Source organism: Calidris pugnax, unplaced genomic scaffold (assembly GCF_001431845.1).
Source record: "Calidris pugnax isolate Ruff unplaced genomic scaffold, ASM143184v1 scaffold52, whole genome shotgun sequence".
Taxonomy (NCBI): domain Eukaryota; kingdom Metazoa; phylum Chordata; class Aves; order Charadriiformes; family Scolopacidae; genus Calidris; species Calidris pugnax.
The window spans coordinates 3254778-3270842 of NW_015090811.1; the positions used below are offsets into that span (position 1 = coordinate 3254778).

The 16065-nt window shown below is 38.8% G+C and overlaps 1 protein-coding gene across 6 annotated transcripts in view; it reads left to right on the top strand.

The window, feature by feature from the left end:
* NLGN1 (neuroligin 1) overlaps nt 1–16065 on the top strand; it is a 436439-nt gene that overhangs the window by 128693 nt on the left and 291681 nt on the right. The gene's annotated exons all lie outside the window — the stretch shown is intronic.

The following is a 16065-nucleotide window of genomic DNA, read 5'->3' on the forward strand; positions in this document are numbered from 1 at the left end:
CGGAAGATATGTAGCCACTTTTCTGTGACTAGTTCCAAGTACTCTGTATAAAGGCAATACTTAACATTTTTTCTGGCCATTAGAATGTTATTTACTTAAAGCTTAAATTATTTTTTCCGGTTTTCTGATCATCTTGTACATCAAATATAATCCTACTTGTTCTTGGTTTTGCTACGAGCTGGCCCATGCCAGGTCCTGGGTTCACCCTCCTGAAGCACTCCATTCTCTTGCCCCAAGTTCATTTGGTAACATGTTCTGCTGAATTTTAATTTAGGGTAGCATATGTATACAGCTCATATTCAGGGGTTTCTAAACAGCAAACAGCTCAAAAAATAATGTCTTCAAGCTCTTCAGAATTACTTCTTTAAAAAATTAAACAAAAGAAAGAACCCTAAATGCCAATATTAATTCACAGTGTAGTTTAGAGCCCAATATTAAATGTTAAGTGCTAATAGTGAATCTATGGAGACAGTGTCATACTTTGTAGTCTAAGTACTTTTAGGTGGCATAAGGTCTTTCAATATAATTAGTAGCCCAGTCAGAAATATGGGATTCACCATTAAATTCAGAGACTTCTTTATCTCTGTGAGTCTGATCATGTGTGCAGAAGACTAATTGTTAATGGCATTGGCTTTATTGCTCTTTCCTCTATTTTAGATGGAATGGTCTGCTTTGTGAGAAATAATTAGGTTTTATTGTTCTACTTGCATCGAGTCTTCTTGATAATCTTATGGTTTTACCAATTCTGATTCAGAGAGCAATTAGCTGTGGTGATGATGTTTCATTTTAAATCGCAAAGTATTGTTATTTTTCTTCCTTTTTCCTTTCCTTGTGCCAATAACAGATGTGAAATCTCTAACTTTTAATGGGAAAATGCCAATAATTAACAAATGAAAGCCACTTGGGTTTGCAATATGTTTAAGAATCTAACTTCTTCTGTTGGCACATGCTTTAATGATTTGTAGGACACCTCACCTGTGCCTTCACAATCAGAAAATGTAAAGCCTCGAGGCAATGACAGTGTCTTCCATAATCATATACAATTTTCAGTGATTTACAAACTCATTGTTTGACCTTGCTTTTTTGGTTGGGTGAGTTATGACGATGCTTAAGGATTAATTATCCTTCTGGTACTTGCTCCCTCTGTCCTGAAGTCTCTGGAGCAACCCCTCTCATGTTTTTCAGTTGTAGCAAATCTCAGAATTAATAAAGGCTGAGGTTTTATATGAATCCAAGGGACTGTGTATCAGAGACATTTAACAGATTTGTTGCTTGTAGCTCCAGAGGCGAGATCTTGGCACTTTTGGCATAAGTACCAAATCTCTTGTTGACTGATACATTTCAGAATGATTTTAGAATGAGATTCTTGTCCTGAATGCTCAGTAGGGGAAAATAACAATATGACTGCAAAGTCACTATGAGATGTGTTTCTCTGTGTGCAGGATGGAAGATGATACATCTTTTGTTCAGGTCTGCATTTCACGTTTCCAGGGATGTCCCCTATGGATAGTTGGCACCTTCCACTCTTGTTGCCTTCTTGCTAAGACGGTTCTAAAAGACCAGGAAAATACTTGATAGTTTTTTCTTTCTTATACCAAGGCAAATTCTTCAACAATTTTTAATTATTCACTTTCTATTTGTAGGTCCTGACATTGATCTAACAATACCCAAAATCTGTTTACTGATTCTTGGGTAAATTTTAATTCAGATTTATTTTCATCCTAAAGACAGAACGGAACAAATACTTGTGGGAGTAATTTAAGAAACAACTTCAAAGGGGGTTGTTGAGGTTTGAGGGAAGGTTTTTCCTATTTTGATGACTGTACTGTAACTCAGATATTGACATGTATTTACAAACAGTTCCATTGAGTTACAGCTTTTCTGGGAAAATGGAGAACATTAAAGCATCACAAGTAGAGCTGTTTGTTAAAAAATATTGGGTTCAATGATCTAAAGTGGAGATTCTCTGGAATGCAGGAGTGGACTTTAAAATCCCTTGCCCAGCATGAACAGGCTCACATTTATTTTTCCAGTGAAGTCCTGTGTTCTTTAAGTGCTGCTTTCTCCACAACATGATTCACTTCAATCCTAAGGCTTTTTGGGATCCTCAAGAAAAGTGGTGTTTTCTCTACATCTCCTTAGCAGTCCTATTCAGCTAAAGCGTGGTTGAGCTGATTGCACAGAATATAATGGCCAAATCAGGACTTCTGGAATTTATAAAATATTTCAGTAGATAGAGCACTCATCCAGGCTTGTAAAGTCTGAAACTCTGGGCTCTTTGTAGCCTCAAGGAGATTAAATCCATACCTTTCATTTCCCATTAAAGTGCCCTAGGTATTCAGCATGGAGGGCATTGTCCATTCCAGTTTCATCTCTGTCATTCTGCAAATAAAACCCCTCCAGGTTCCTGGACTGAAGAGACACAGTATGGCTGTAGTTCCGCCTGGGTCAGCAGAAACCTCGGTCCAGTTCTTCATCCAAGTGTGGTTTAAACAGCCATTGGGTAAAACCCACCATATAAAATTGATGAGCAGCCCCCAGAACATGAGCAGCCCCAACCCCCCTCTTTCTTGCTTGTTGTAAACAGATATTCTAAGACCCAGATTACAGATTATTCTGCCCCCTCTTTGGTTCTGGTTCATTTTAACACAGAGATGTTTTTCACGGAGTATTTCTGGTTGAGAGCAGGTGATGGAGCACTGCAGAAATGGGCAAAAGATGCGAGTTTGAACATGCATGAGACATGGGACATTTAACTGTTTTTCTCAATAGTGCATAAAGGAAAAGGGACTCGTGTTACTTCCTTCTATTATGCTTTTTTTTTAATAGGAATGACCCTCGCTCTCTTTTTTGAAAAGAATGATTTAGGTGCATAGATGTAGTAGTAGGAGAGATTATTTTGAGACTGGCTGTAGCAATTTAAGAAGTAGCCACTCCGCTGCCTTTTTGTGTTGTTCCCATTTCCCTGCAAGTGATTAACTGCCTCCAGAGCAGAACGTTCTTACTCCCTGTCGACCCACAGCCAGCCAGGTTACCCTGAGCCAGCCTCAGAGGTGATTTAAACTAATCTCCTTGACTTGTTATTGAACTGGTCTTGAAACATTCCCCCAGCCGGACAACGGGGCTCTGCTTTATGAATGGCAGCATCTAAGAGAGGAGCAGAGACAGTGAGGAGCATTAATTCCTTGTAGTGTTCCAGCCAGGAGCCCGGAGCCCATCCACCAGCTCCCTAAATCCCATAGGATGGTGGTACTCAAAGTTCCTGACTGATTTCTCTCCTGGCATCCCAGAATGAGGCACCTGAGCTTTATAGGGAGGTGGGATTTATAGGCACTTACCGCTTCAGCGTTCCTTGTTAGCTATTCCAGTGTGTTGGCTACTGTGAATCCCTCCCAGAATGTCCAATTGCCCCACATCTGCTACCAGAAGACACCTCTGGTGATGGAGGAAGCAGTTGATGGAGCAGGTGATGGAGCACCGCTGAAATGGGCAAAAGATGCGAGTTTGAATATGCATGAGACATGGGACATTTAACTATTTTTCTCCATAGTGCATAAAGGAAAAGGGACTCGTGTTACTTCCTTCCATTATGCTTTTTTTTTAATAGGAATGACCCTCGCTCACTTTTTTTGAAAAGAATGATTTAGGTGCATAGATGTAGTAGGAGGAGAGATTATTTTTGGGACTGGCTGGCTTTGACTGGCTTTTGGACTGCTTCCAACTGGAAGTTGGAAGATGCCTCTTGCACTTTGGAAGTCAGGGGTTTAAAAGTTAGGGAGTTACAGGACCAGCGTGGAAGTGCCCAAAGTCTCTTTCTATATTCAGATCCTCCTGTTGTTTTTTCTTTCCTCTCATTGACTGCATTTCTCATACAGTATTTAGTAAAAACAATGAGGGGAAAAAAAAAAAGGACCAAACAAATAGTGTTGTTCTATCCCACCAATATGATAGAACAGTTAAATTAATGGCTAAATCTAATTAGGAAATGAAAAATTACAGCTTGTCTGCTGCCAATACTAAAGCCAATGGACTGTGAGATAGAGCTATGGTTACACTACCAAATTATCTCACCATTGTTGAATCTTAAGGTGGCTTTGCCGCCTGCACTTGGAAATAAAATAATCCTAGCAATTATGGTTTGTAATTTGTGAGTGGTTTGAAATGTAGTGGCTTTTACTATAATAAATGGATTATTGTGTGTTGACAAAGTACAGGTTTAATTAACAGTGACAGATAAAGCTCTTGCATTTTGAAGCTGTTTATATTAAAAATTACCTGATAAAAAAGGGGTTTTTTTAAGCATTCTAAGTACTCAGTTATGCATTACCATCTTGATCTGCTACCATATGTATCCATCATTGCATGGATGTTGCTTGGAATCACAGCAAGTTTTCCTGAGACATTAGACTGTCATAATAACTGATAGATCAATGGCTTCATTTGCATATTTATTACGGAGAAACTGCTTGTTTTCATCAACATAACTTACATTTTATGCATCCTTTGTCTGAAGTTAATTTGAAAATATTAATTTTCCCATGACAGCTCACTCTTCTTCCTGTTTAATCACTTAATTTCCCTTATACCTAAGAATGACATTCACTGAAATGAATGAGAAATGATAACTTCGGGATGTCATTGTCCTTACTAAGAGCAAACACACAGCCCAAGAGAGGTCTGGGTCGCGGTACAAAGATATTAATCACAAAAGCAAAAGTTAATTTCTTTACTTTTTTTTTCGTTTACATAAAAATGTAACTTTTAAAATACATTCTTCTTTAGTTTATTAATTTTCTGAAGTCCAGAAATGTATATTTTTTAGAAAAAAATAATCCTAAAGGGGGAAAAAAAAAGTGCCATCTGTCAGAACTAGAAATTTCATTTTATTCTGCGCATTTTGTTTTCAGCATCATATGCAGCATCATCTGGATCACAGTGCCTTAATCCTTCAATGACAGGGCTCTGCAAGGAGGCACTCGTGATGGATCCCAGGGAGAATAGTCACTGAAGTACTTTCATGAATAAAAAAGTGTTGGTATTTCACTTTTTTTTTTTTTTGGGTGTTAATTCCCTACTTTTCATTAATTTTATCCATTTCTGCAATTCAAGGTAGTAAAGCTGTCCAGAGGAATACAAATAGGTTGAGAGGAAGGATATTGATGAAAGGGGGTGGCTTATTGCTTTCCATGTTGATGCACTTTGTAGAGCTCAATGACCACAGTAGAGAAAAAAAAAATTGAATTAAAATGAGGAGACTAAGAAATTGAAGAGTATAAAAGGTAAGAAAATGGACAAGAACAGAAGCAGGGCACATACAAAAAGGACCTGATGGTGTTAGTAGTTTAGTTTTATCAGAAGTGTTAGCAGGTCTTAACCTCTTGGTAACACTCTTGGACACTTTAGAAATTAGAAAAGATTTATGAAGTCATCTTGGATTCCCATCACTGTTTGTGTCTTTAGATTCCTTCCATCAAGGCTATTTCTGATGGTGTTTTCTGGTAGCATGCATCAAGTATTTCTTTAAAATAACGCTTTATCTGCCCATTGCATCCTGTCCATCAACACTGGAAGCTCAGCCCATTGCCTGGGGGTATCTCCACCGAGATATCCCACCTTCTTCTGGAGGAAGACTCCTCACTACCAGCAGGAAGACGAGTAGATTTTACTGATGGGAACTCAATAACTAGTTTGTTTGGTAAATGGATTTTAAGAATGACAATGAGACTTTTTGTGTGTGTGTGTTTTCATCCGCCATCAGTGTAGCACGTACATCAGATGTGTGCTGATAAGGACACTGGACATGATTTTAGCCTCCAGCCTGTTACTAACTTTAGTTTGGGAAAGGTTCAACCTAGTTCACTTTACTTGGCTTGCCTCGGTTGCATGACTACAGATCTAAGGGAAAAATGCTTAGAGTCCCAGCATCTGTTAATTTAAGCTATTTAAAGTATAAAATGAATCAGAGGAAAGATTTTTTAAACCATTTTCTTAGAGGATTTCCACCACTCCCTGCTTGTATCTGTACTGAAAAAGATGGAAATTATTTTAAAATTCAAAATTACAAAGCAGCCATGAGGTATTATCACAGCTCCTATAATAGAGTAATGTGCTCCAGTGGTGGGGACGTTCAGTGGTGAGCTTGGAAATGCCTATGAGGTATCCTTCTTCCTGGTAGAGGAAGCCCCGATGGCTGCTTAAAACTGTGGGATGTCGTGGCTGCCACCCAGGCTGCTAAAACCTCCGGGCAAACACAAAACCTCTGGAGGTTGGAGGCACTACAGGAAATGTAATTAGAGCAGTTTGGGTGGCGTTACAAGACATAAAATCAGAGATGTTTCTTACTCTTATTACGCACTTAAAAATATTATCTTAAAGTGCTCCCTGATAGTTTCTTATAATTTTGCCTTAGTTTTAAAAACCGATGTCTTTGAGCACAAATAGATGAAAAATCCCTCGGTAACCAGGGTAATTACAGAGATTTTCAATTACCCATCTACACGTTCACTGACTTTTCATTTCTAGCGTTCTTTGCAAATGAAGTCGTATCACAAGATGAAGTAGATGCATCTTCTGCTTGGGCTTCTCTCCATGTTCTCAAGAATTTGTTGTTCCTTTGGGTGCTTTTGCTGTTGCCTCTCTGCTATTTTTTTTTTAAATTGTTCCATACTGTGGGAACAATAATACATGCCACAGTTGCATTCCCCTTATCCCAAGCCTCTCACCAACTACGTACGTGATACGAATGGTCCTTTTTCTTTGGGATGTGGATATGTATTTTCATTTGTGCGTGTATTCTTAAATGCATACTCACAAATACACGTATACATTATGGTTTCATGTCTACACAAAACCATAACAGTGTGTATTATAGAGGAGCAGAAACATATGGCAGCCCCTTCCACAATACGTTTGTCTAAGCTGAAGAAGCTGAAGAAATTGCAACGGATACACTTTCAAAATTAACGTTATTGAACTGTGTGTATTTGGTGAATATTGGGTAATAACAGGCACTCCACGTTAAGCCAGATGAACCAATTATGAAAATTGGAGGATAAAATAAATGTTCAATTTGTGATGTCACCAATAAAAAACTGAAAATGTTGGGGGCTAAATTCGGGGATTGTGTGAATAACACCTTGTTACAGCCCAATCTTTTCAAAATTTACTAATGCACTTCCAAGCATGTTTTTCAATTAGCTAAATATCGCAGCTGCATCTGGCACATCAGGAAGCTGGTGTTAGCTCAGCCCCCACGCTGAGAGGCCAGAGGGCTCTTCTGCAGAAGGGAGAGGAAACCATCGTGAAGCTCTAAGGCAAGACAGTTGATTGCCTTTTTCATTTGCTACCATTCTTCCTTCTTTCTGGACATGCAAATAACACCAATTTACATTAAAAATGCATGCGGATAATTTTGACTTCTGCTTATGTCGCCATTAAGTCTGACCCTTTGTGATTTACACTTGCAGTTTTAATCCTGAATTAATGCGGCTGAGCGCAATTATTTGTCTTTTTAATTGAAATAAAGTAGGAAAGAGAATTGGTTACTTGCTGTACAAATGTTTCTACATTGGTTTCGAGGTAAACATCTCACTGTGGTGAGTGGGGTTGGGAGACAGAACAGTGCACGTAATTGCACAATTTGTTATGCAGTTGGAAGACTAGGGGGGGGCATGGCCCTGGAAAAAAAAAGTCAAATCAAACTACAGGATACGGTCTTTTTTGTAGCAGAATTATTGTCAGCCTTGCTTTACTTCCTTTGTAGAGGTACACAGTACAAGTTTTTATTTTACTGTATTTACAGTGTTCACTTATGACTGTCTTTAAAAAGCTGTGGGGTGTGAAATAGGAATATATATATTTTTTACATTAAAGGGTTTAGAAAAATCAAACTACAGGATATGGTCTTTTTTGTAGCAGAATTATTGTCAGCCTTGCTTTACTTCCTTTGTAGAGGTACACAGTACAAGTTTTTATTTTACTGTATTTACAGTGTTCACTTATGACTGTCTTTAAAAAGCTGTGGGGTGTGAAATAGGAATATATATATTTTTTACATTAAAGGGTTTAGAATTGCTTTTCCTGAGGAATCTGTCAGTGATGCCAGAGAATATCAAAGTCAGTGTGAAACCGTTATGCTAAAATCTTACTTTTCATTCATTTCCTCTGCCTCTGTATTTGAAATCGCGATAAAGGTTGAAAGTTTAGAGGTGACTGATACAATTATGAATGCAGCGACTGTTTAGTTAATTGGCAGCACTTTGAATAAAGGTACCATTTATAAATTATTCATTGATATGTATTTCATGATTAATAGGTGGAGCTGGGTTCTTCAGCTCATTGAAAAGCATATTCAAATTGCTTTAGTAAATTCGTAACAGATGCTGCTCTAACAAATTGTTATAAAACACATTATAATGTGTAGATATAACTGAAGCAATATATATCATTTCACTGTTATTCAGTGTTACTGTTTTCTTTATCATTTCTCACATCAGTGTAACACTGAATAAAGTAGGGCTTTTCTTTTAATGAATAGGATGGGGAATAAAACCGTATCCTATTTGTGAAATGTTCGGTCCATTAAAACCAGTGGTGAAACTTCCACTATCAGCACCACACTCAAAAGTAAGATTGAAATTTCAGTGCTGTACATTTGTATGAGTGCCTTGATTTCACTCTAAAAAAAAGGTTTATAGATTGAAGAATAATATTGTAGTTAATGTATATTAAAGTTACTTCTTCATTCCTACTCCCGAGTCACTCTGAGGAAGGAAGAACTTGTTGAAGTTTTTAGTGGAAGTTCAAGTCTTGGTTGTGTTCATCATCTTAGGATTTCCTAAGAAGAAGTCTCCTTTATGAGTCCCTGAAATCCCTACAGGTCTTTGAGCTTCCTTTCTTCTTGCTCCTCCATCAACAGGGGGTGATGGTGGGCAATATTTCCTGTTATTGTCCATCTCCATCCTCTAGTTCACTGGTATCTCTAAAGGGGTCTGATCCTGCAGATACTCTTTTGTGGTCTCCTGCGTCGTTCAGTGAGTAGATACTCGCATTCATATGACCTGTGGATGAGAGCAGGACTGAGGTCTTGGTTTGGAATGCATCACTCTGAATGAATAATAATCAGTTAATAATCAATGCATACTATTTTGGATTATTTTCACATGAATTTTCAGTTATCAAGGATACTGAATTAACTTCCTAGACTCTGACAACATGAAAATGTTGCAGTTCAAATAGTTATGCAAAGTCCATTGATTAATATATTTTATCTTCTCAAGGGTCCCACGGGTTATCGACACACACACTTAGAGAATTCAGGAAAACATGGTCAATATTCACAGGAGGGACTAAAAGGAGGTGATCAGGACATCAAAAAAAATTAGACACAAACTTCAAGTTGCCTATGGAAAAACGAATGTGGAGCAGGTGGAACCATCAAACCCAAACCAAAAGCACAGCCTCTTGCTGAGGTTTGGCAGTGGTTGCTGTTTTGACACCGTCACATTTACTGTGAGGAGATTCATGTTACCAGCTCCACGACAGAAAAAAAAGTGCATTTACCCAAGAAAACTCTTCCAGAGCAGCCCTGCACGAAGCACCGTATCTTGGATGATATTTTCCCAGAATTTCTCTTTGTAGCTTTGAAACGCATCGTAGACTTGTTGAAGTCAGCAACAGAAGCAAACTTGCCGAGGAGCCCATACCAAAAGAAGTCAACTTGTGCAGAGCAACCAGAGGAAACTCACACCACAACTATCAAAATTCATGGATTCGCTCTGTCTGTCTCAGACTTCAGCATATTTCACCCAGTGCTCCAAATGTCCTCAGGGAAACCACAGGTGAAAAGAATCCCTGCCCATTAAAATGAATTCACCCAGACAATTGGGGAAAAAAATATGAAAATCGTATTTTTCCCAAGACAACCACTCCATTTCCAGCCTCTCTTACAAATCCTTAGGGAGGGTCTAGAAAATACCTTCGAGAGGCTGTGTTAGGAGAATAATTCACATCTGCTGGGCACTAAAACTAGGGACTTCACAGAGGTTTTTATTGCATATTGTAATTTTGATCTCCATTAATTTCTTGTCTTCCAGAGGCAACGAAAAGAGCAACTGGAGGAAACTCACACCACAACTGTCAAAATTCATGGATTCGCTCTGTCTGTCTGTCTCAGACTTCCACATATTTCACCCAGTGCTCCAAATGTCCTCAGGGAAACCACAGGTGAAAAGAATCCCTGCCCATTAAAATGAATTCACCCAGACAATTGGGGAAAAAAATATGAAAATCGTATTTTTCCCAAGACAACCACTCCATTTCCAGCCTCTCTTACAAATCCTTAGGGAGGGTCTAGAAAATACCTTCGAGAGGCTGTGTTAGGAGAATAATTCACATCTGCTGGGCACTAAAACTAGGGACTTAACAAAGGTTTTTATTGCATATTGTAACTTTGATTGCCATTAATTTCTTGTATTCCAGAGGCAACGATTTCTTGTCATTTTCCCCGTCCTGTTGGACTAAATTCCTGATCATCTTGTTTTAGTCCCCTCTGTGAATACCAAACATATCTTTTGCCGAGTTCTTTAAATGACTTAGTTGAATGTGAACGATTTGTCTTAACCGTGTTTCACTTGAAGGTTACTGTTCCTACACCAAAACTGAAGACAAGCTTTTACACGAGTCTCCTTTTTTAATCACAACCACATTATCTGTTCTAGAAAATCTTCCTTGCAGCCCTTCCTTCCCTTCTATCCTCAACTAAAGCAACAACAATATTACAGCCTGGGGAAGAGAACAGTGAGCTGTTAGCACTTTTTATGGCACCTTGCATATATGTGCATATATATATATATGTGAATTTATATACCTATGTTCAGTGGCCAAGTGGAAATGCAGACACTTCTCTAAGTCTTGATCTCACGCCTGAAAAACACAAGTAATTTTCAACTGTTTTGTCCAGTTACAGGAGAATAGTGCCCAGCAAAGGGCTGCTGCTGTGTGGTTTTGGGTAGTGAAGATGTTGCTCTCCTCCAAATGCTGGTACCTGAAAACCTCGGGGCAGCTTTGCTGCGACTCAGCACCTCTGCTTTTAAGGTTTTAACTTCCAAAGTGATGTTGATAACTGTTTCAAATAAGAGTTGGTTCCACAGCGACTGGTGGTTTTTCCAACACAACAGCTAAATGCAAACTGTTAAAATGTAAAAGAAATATTGCTTGAAAACATAGTGTTAAACAATGAGCTTCCATAGGAAATTTTTCCAAAAAATTTTTTTAGAAGTAATAGGATAAAAATCTATTTAGAATATTCAGATGCATGAACACAGACATTTTTAAAATTATACTTATTATTTATTGTATTATATTTATTTAAAAACATAACTACTTGCTTGGGATATTCAGATGCCTGAACACAGAAATTTTTAAAATTCTATTTATTATTTGTTGTATTTTATTATATTTATTTAAAAACATAACTACTTGTTGCTTCTTAAGAGCAAAGCCTGACAGTGTTATACAAAAGGTAATGGCAATATGGGTCACTGGAGACTATGGGACTTTCTTTGAACCCAAGGAATTAAATAATACTTAAAAGGAAATTAGGTTCTGAAGTCATTCACTGGCTTTAATTTAAGAGTTTATTGAAAAAGTGTTGCTGAAATAATAGCTCTTTAAGGTTTGATTTTTCAGTGATTGCCAGCGTTCTGTTTAAAAGTAAAACTTTTTGGTTTTTTTTTCCACCTAAACACATTGCAAAGCAACTGAGGGATTTCAAGGAAACTGGGTCTTCTCCTCTCACATCATGAATGGGAATAAGCTTCCCAGAGCCTAAATGGTGTCATGACCTTCACCTGAGCCTTTAGCCAACAGCCACTGGGCCCAGCTGGTGCCCATTAATGCAGGTGTAGAGGATGATGGAAAAGTGCACAAATAGGTGGGTTTACACCAGGCAGACCAGTTTGCTTCTGCCTCTTTCCAGCTGGAGCCCAGTGTCATGTCCCTGAGGAGAGCACGCTGCTTCTGGGCAGGTCAGTTGGTGCACCAAGGGTTGGGGAAGTACTGGTCAGAGCTGGGGGGAATGGTGTGTAATGGCTGTATGGATGGCACTGAATGGAGAGCAGGAAAAGGGGAAATTTATTCCTGTTTTCATAAATTTGTAGGGAGGCCTGGGCTCTAGTGCTTTAAGAGCCCTGAGCTTTTTATTGCTTCTGAGCCCATCTGTGATCTGTGCAAAATGGGACTCCATCTCCGCTTTATTCCATACTTCCCAGACACTGTATTTGTTGAAAATACTCAGTCCTGTATAATCAGGGGACAGGGAAATTGTTATGTTAATGGGGCAGAGTAAGAATTTTACTGTCAATGGGTGCAAAGGTTTACTGAGAGCCTTTCAGTAAAGGCACAAGAATTAGTCAGTTTGGGTTATTTGTTAATCATCCTTTTTAATTAAGATTTTTTTTTTGCTTGTTCTGCCCTTTGCCTGCCTTTAACTCTGAGATGAGTAATTGCCACGTACCTCTAGAAGGATATCATAGCAACCACAACATGGGGAAGGCAATAAATGAGAAAGTCTCCAGTCCGGCAGTTTATTTTAGCAGACCTTAATCAATGGAACTGCAGTTTCGATCGCAGAGTCTGAATTCATTTCTTGTGTTTGATTTTCCCTCCAGCTACTATTACAATTTACTTTTTATTAAATGACTTCTGATGAGCAGATGACTTTAACCTCTTCTCAGTCCCGTCCTGTCCCTTCCCTGCATCATGGTGGACTGTAGATTAAACAACACCTACCCTGACAGAAGTAAATGCAAGCAATCTAGTTCTATTTGGTGATGCCAAGTACCAACATTAGTTGAACTTGATGTAATCTACTCTGAAGTGTTAATTTTTATCCTCATATGGACCTAGGAAAGGGTTCTAGAAAAATAATACTAGCAACAAAAAAGAAAGTAATGAAAGTCTTTTTTCCAGGGCTGAGAGACACAATTTGATAATCTCCAATATTCTTTTACGTGCCTTCCTTCTCAAAGGAATTGTATCTCTTGCGTCATGTTTCATGGTGCCACAAGCTTGTAGAAATAGTCAGCTGGGTCTCTATTTCTTGTGTTCACTGATCAAACTTCAGAGTAACCTGCCACTTTGAGGTGGTTCCTCTAATTCTTCCACTAGATCAACTGCCAAGGAGATATTTTTTTATCCTATTGCAAGGTGACTGATAAAAGCGCTCTCTACATGGAACTGATAAGAAATGAATAATCTCACAGACAAAATATACAGCTTTTACAAGAGACAGGATTATCACTTGTATGAAGTAGTAATACCAGGGAAGGCAATCAATTGAGAAGAACACGTTTGTGAGCTGGCAGCAGGTAGCATACAGGGTTCTTCTGCCCTGAACCTACAGGAAGCTCTTACGAGGTGGAGAACAACATTAGAAGAACTTAGGTCTTGGCTAGTCTTGTCAGGGGGTTTCTCAGGAATGTACTTTGCATTTAATTTGGAGAATTAAATTATGCTGCTAAGAGTGAGGACAAGGAATAGTTGCCAAGTAGGTGTCAAGCATGTCCGTTCAAATTCTTTAAGTCATCTTCCAAGTAACATAATCTCCTGTGTGTGTTTATAGGGAAGCTTCCAAAGCAGGACATGTGAGCCCAGGTGGGTGTAAGTCCAGGATCACAGCTGGGCAGTGAGGTAGCAGGTATAGAAGACTTGTCACCCCTAAGCTAAGTTAACCCAGCTGGGCAGTGAGGTAACAGGTGTAGAAGACTTGTCACCCCTAAGCTAAGTTAAAATAATGAAGTAGTAGTAGCAAGTTAGCAAGAGCAACCAGTTAGAGCTGTGCATGCCCTCTGTAGATGCTGTGATGCTCCCAGTGGAAGGCCAGTTGGGGTTCCTCAGCCTTCCACCACTAGGAAAGCTGTCTGTCTTGTGCACTGGTCTACACAGGGGAAGCAGCACTGGTCTAGAGGAACGTAGAGGTTTCTGCTGTGGTTGGTGTGAGAAAAGAAGTGTTTTGTTTCATCCTTTCCTGTTTTGTGAAGTCACAAACCAACATCAGAGGAATGTTGCAGAACCCTCCCATGCTGAGTTTGTTGTTTCTCCTACACGTTCCTGTGTGCTCCTTTAATTCCTGCGCCTGCACTTTGCCTGTTGTCTTCCACCTTTTGCCTCTCAGATCACAAATTCTTCTTTGTTTCTTGCACAGATCAACAGAGATGCATTTTTTCTCTCCATAGCATTTAGTTCATATTCTACTCTTATTCTCCATGTTTCTTCTTTACTTGGGAATTTGCCTGCCTCAGATTTTTATATCATTTTCTCTTCTTGCCCTAAGTTGGCACGGCTGCCATCTGACTTCTCTTTTGTGTGATGTGTCTTTTTTTTTTTGCCCTCCATTCTTATGTTCTGCAGCGTGTGAAAGGCACTGAACTGTGGAGTTGCCAAGAAGCAGCACACAGTGAGGAAGAGATAAAAGTATTAAACTACAAGAGAGAGAGAGCTACTTCAAGCTCCCTGTGCTGCCACAGCCAGGACAGGCTCTCTGTCCTACAGCTCTATTTACGTTGTATGAATTTTAAGACTAATTATGAGATATCTTGCTCGTTCATTTTTGCTTTCTTGGGCATACAACTCAATTCCACCTGGGAGAAATGCCCTTTCTCACCTTGTGCTACAGATGTAGAAGTTTGGTTTTGGTTTCTTTCTGAACTCCTTTTTCACCTGTAGGACAGACCCAGAAAAGCCAAGTGGTGAACTTTAACAATTTAACACAGTAGCTTTGCAAGCAGATCCAATAACAGAGCCTCTAATTATTCATGTATTTTCAAACCTGGCTTTAGCCATATGCACATATTAGCACTAATACACTGGTAAATACCTTCATCATGATAAGATTGTTTCAAGATTCTTTTTGAGTACCATTTACATAAATATTTTGAAAGTGTGGTTTTTAGAGTTTGCACAGGCTTTATCCATCCCTTTACTCCTTGCTTTCTAATCAATTTAGAAACAGAAACCTACTACAGTCAAAGCACCATCATCATTCTAAAAATGTATGTAACTTGTATTTACTGAAAAATTGAGAGTGAGCTTGCGGTAAGAATACTTTTTTATTGATTAGGAGAAGAAGAAGAAGAAGATTAGAACTACACCTGTTGCATAAAAAGCTGTTTTGTTGGCCTTGTATTGCCTACAAGATGTAAGGAAAGTTTAAAGGAATAGCATCTACTGTATAATAGCTGAAGACAGGAAATGAGATTTATTGCACAGATCAGACTACTTCTTTGCCGCTTTCCAGAAGAAAACAGAATTTTTCTAAATGTACAGGTGAAACTTGTAATGTTTTTAAAAAAACACACACAAAAAATTTAAAAAGTATTAAAAAAACCAAACAAATTCCTCCCCCTTATACTTTTTTAGTATAGATAGGTGTATAGGTATTGCAGTATTTCTGTATGGAAATAAATAGGCACATAATTACTGGGAATGTGCACTTACACAGAACAATTGTGCAATGTCAGCGGGCATAATGTGAGTTAGAAGAGAAAACTAGTGGGGTTCAAGTTTTTATGACCCAATTCCATTCTCTTCTGTTAAATAAATGGGACATGACAAAAGCACACCTACTATGAGCAGGTTATTGCCCTTCAGAACGAGGACTGTCCTCAACCGGAGATGGTAGAAAACGTTCCCATAAAGTGAGAAACTCTGCCAAACTGAGCATCAGGGAGGAATTCTGGAGTACTTGGAAGTGCAGAATAAATTGACTGTCTTTCAGGTCCCTGTTTAAACAAGTAATGATGACTGTAGGCTAGTGTTTTGCTAGTCAGGATGGCGTCTGTCCCCCCTGGGTTCGCTCTTCTTGCTCGTTCATTTTTGCTTTCTTGGGCATACAACTCAATTCCACCTGGGAGAAATGCCCTTTCTCACCTTGTGCTACAGATGTAGAAGTTTGGGTTTGTTTTCTTTCTGAACTCCTTTTTCACCTGTAGGACAGACCCAGAAAAGCCAAGTGGTGAACTTTAACAATTTAACACAGTAGCTTTGCAAGCAGATCCAATAACAGAG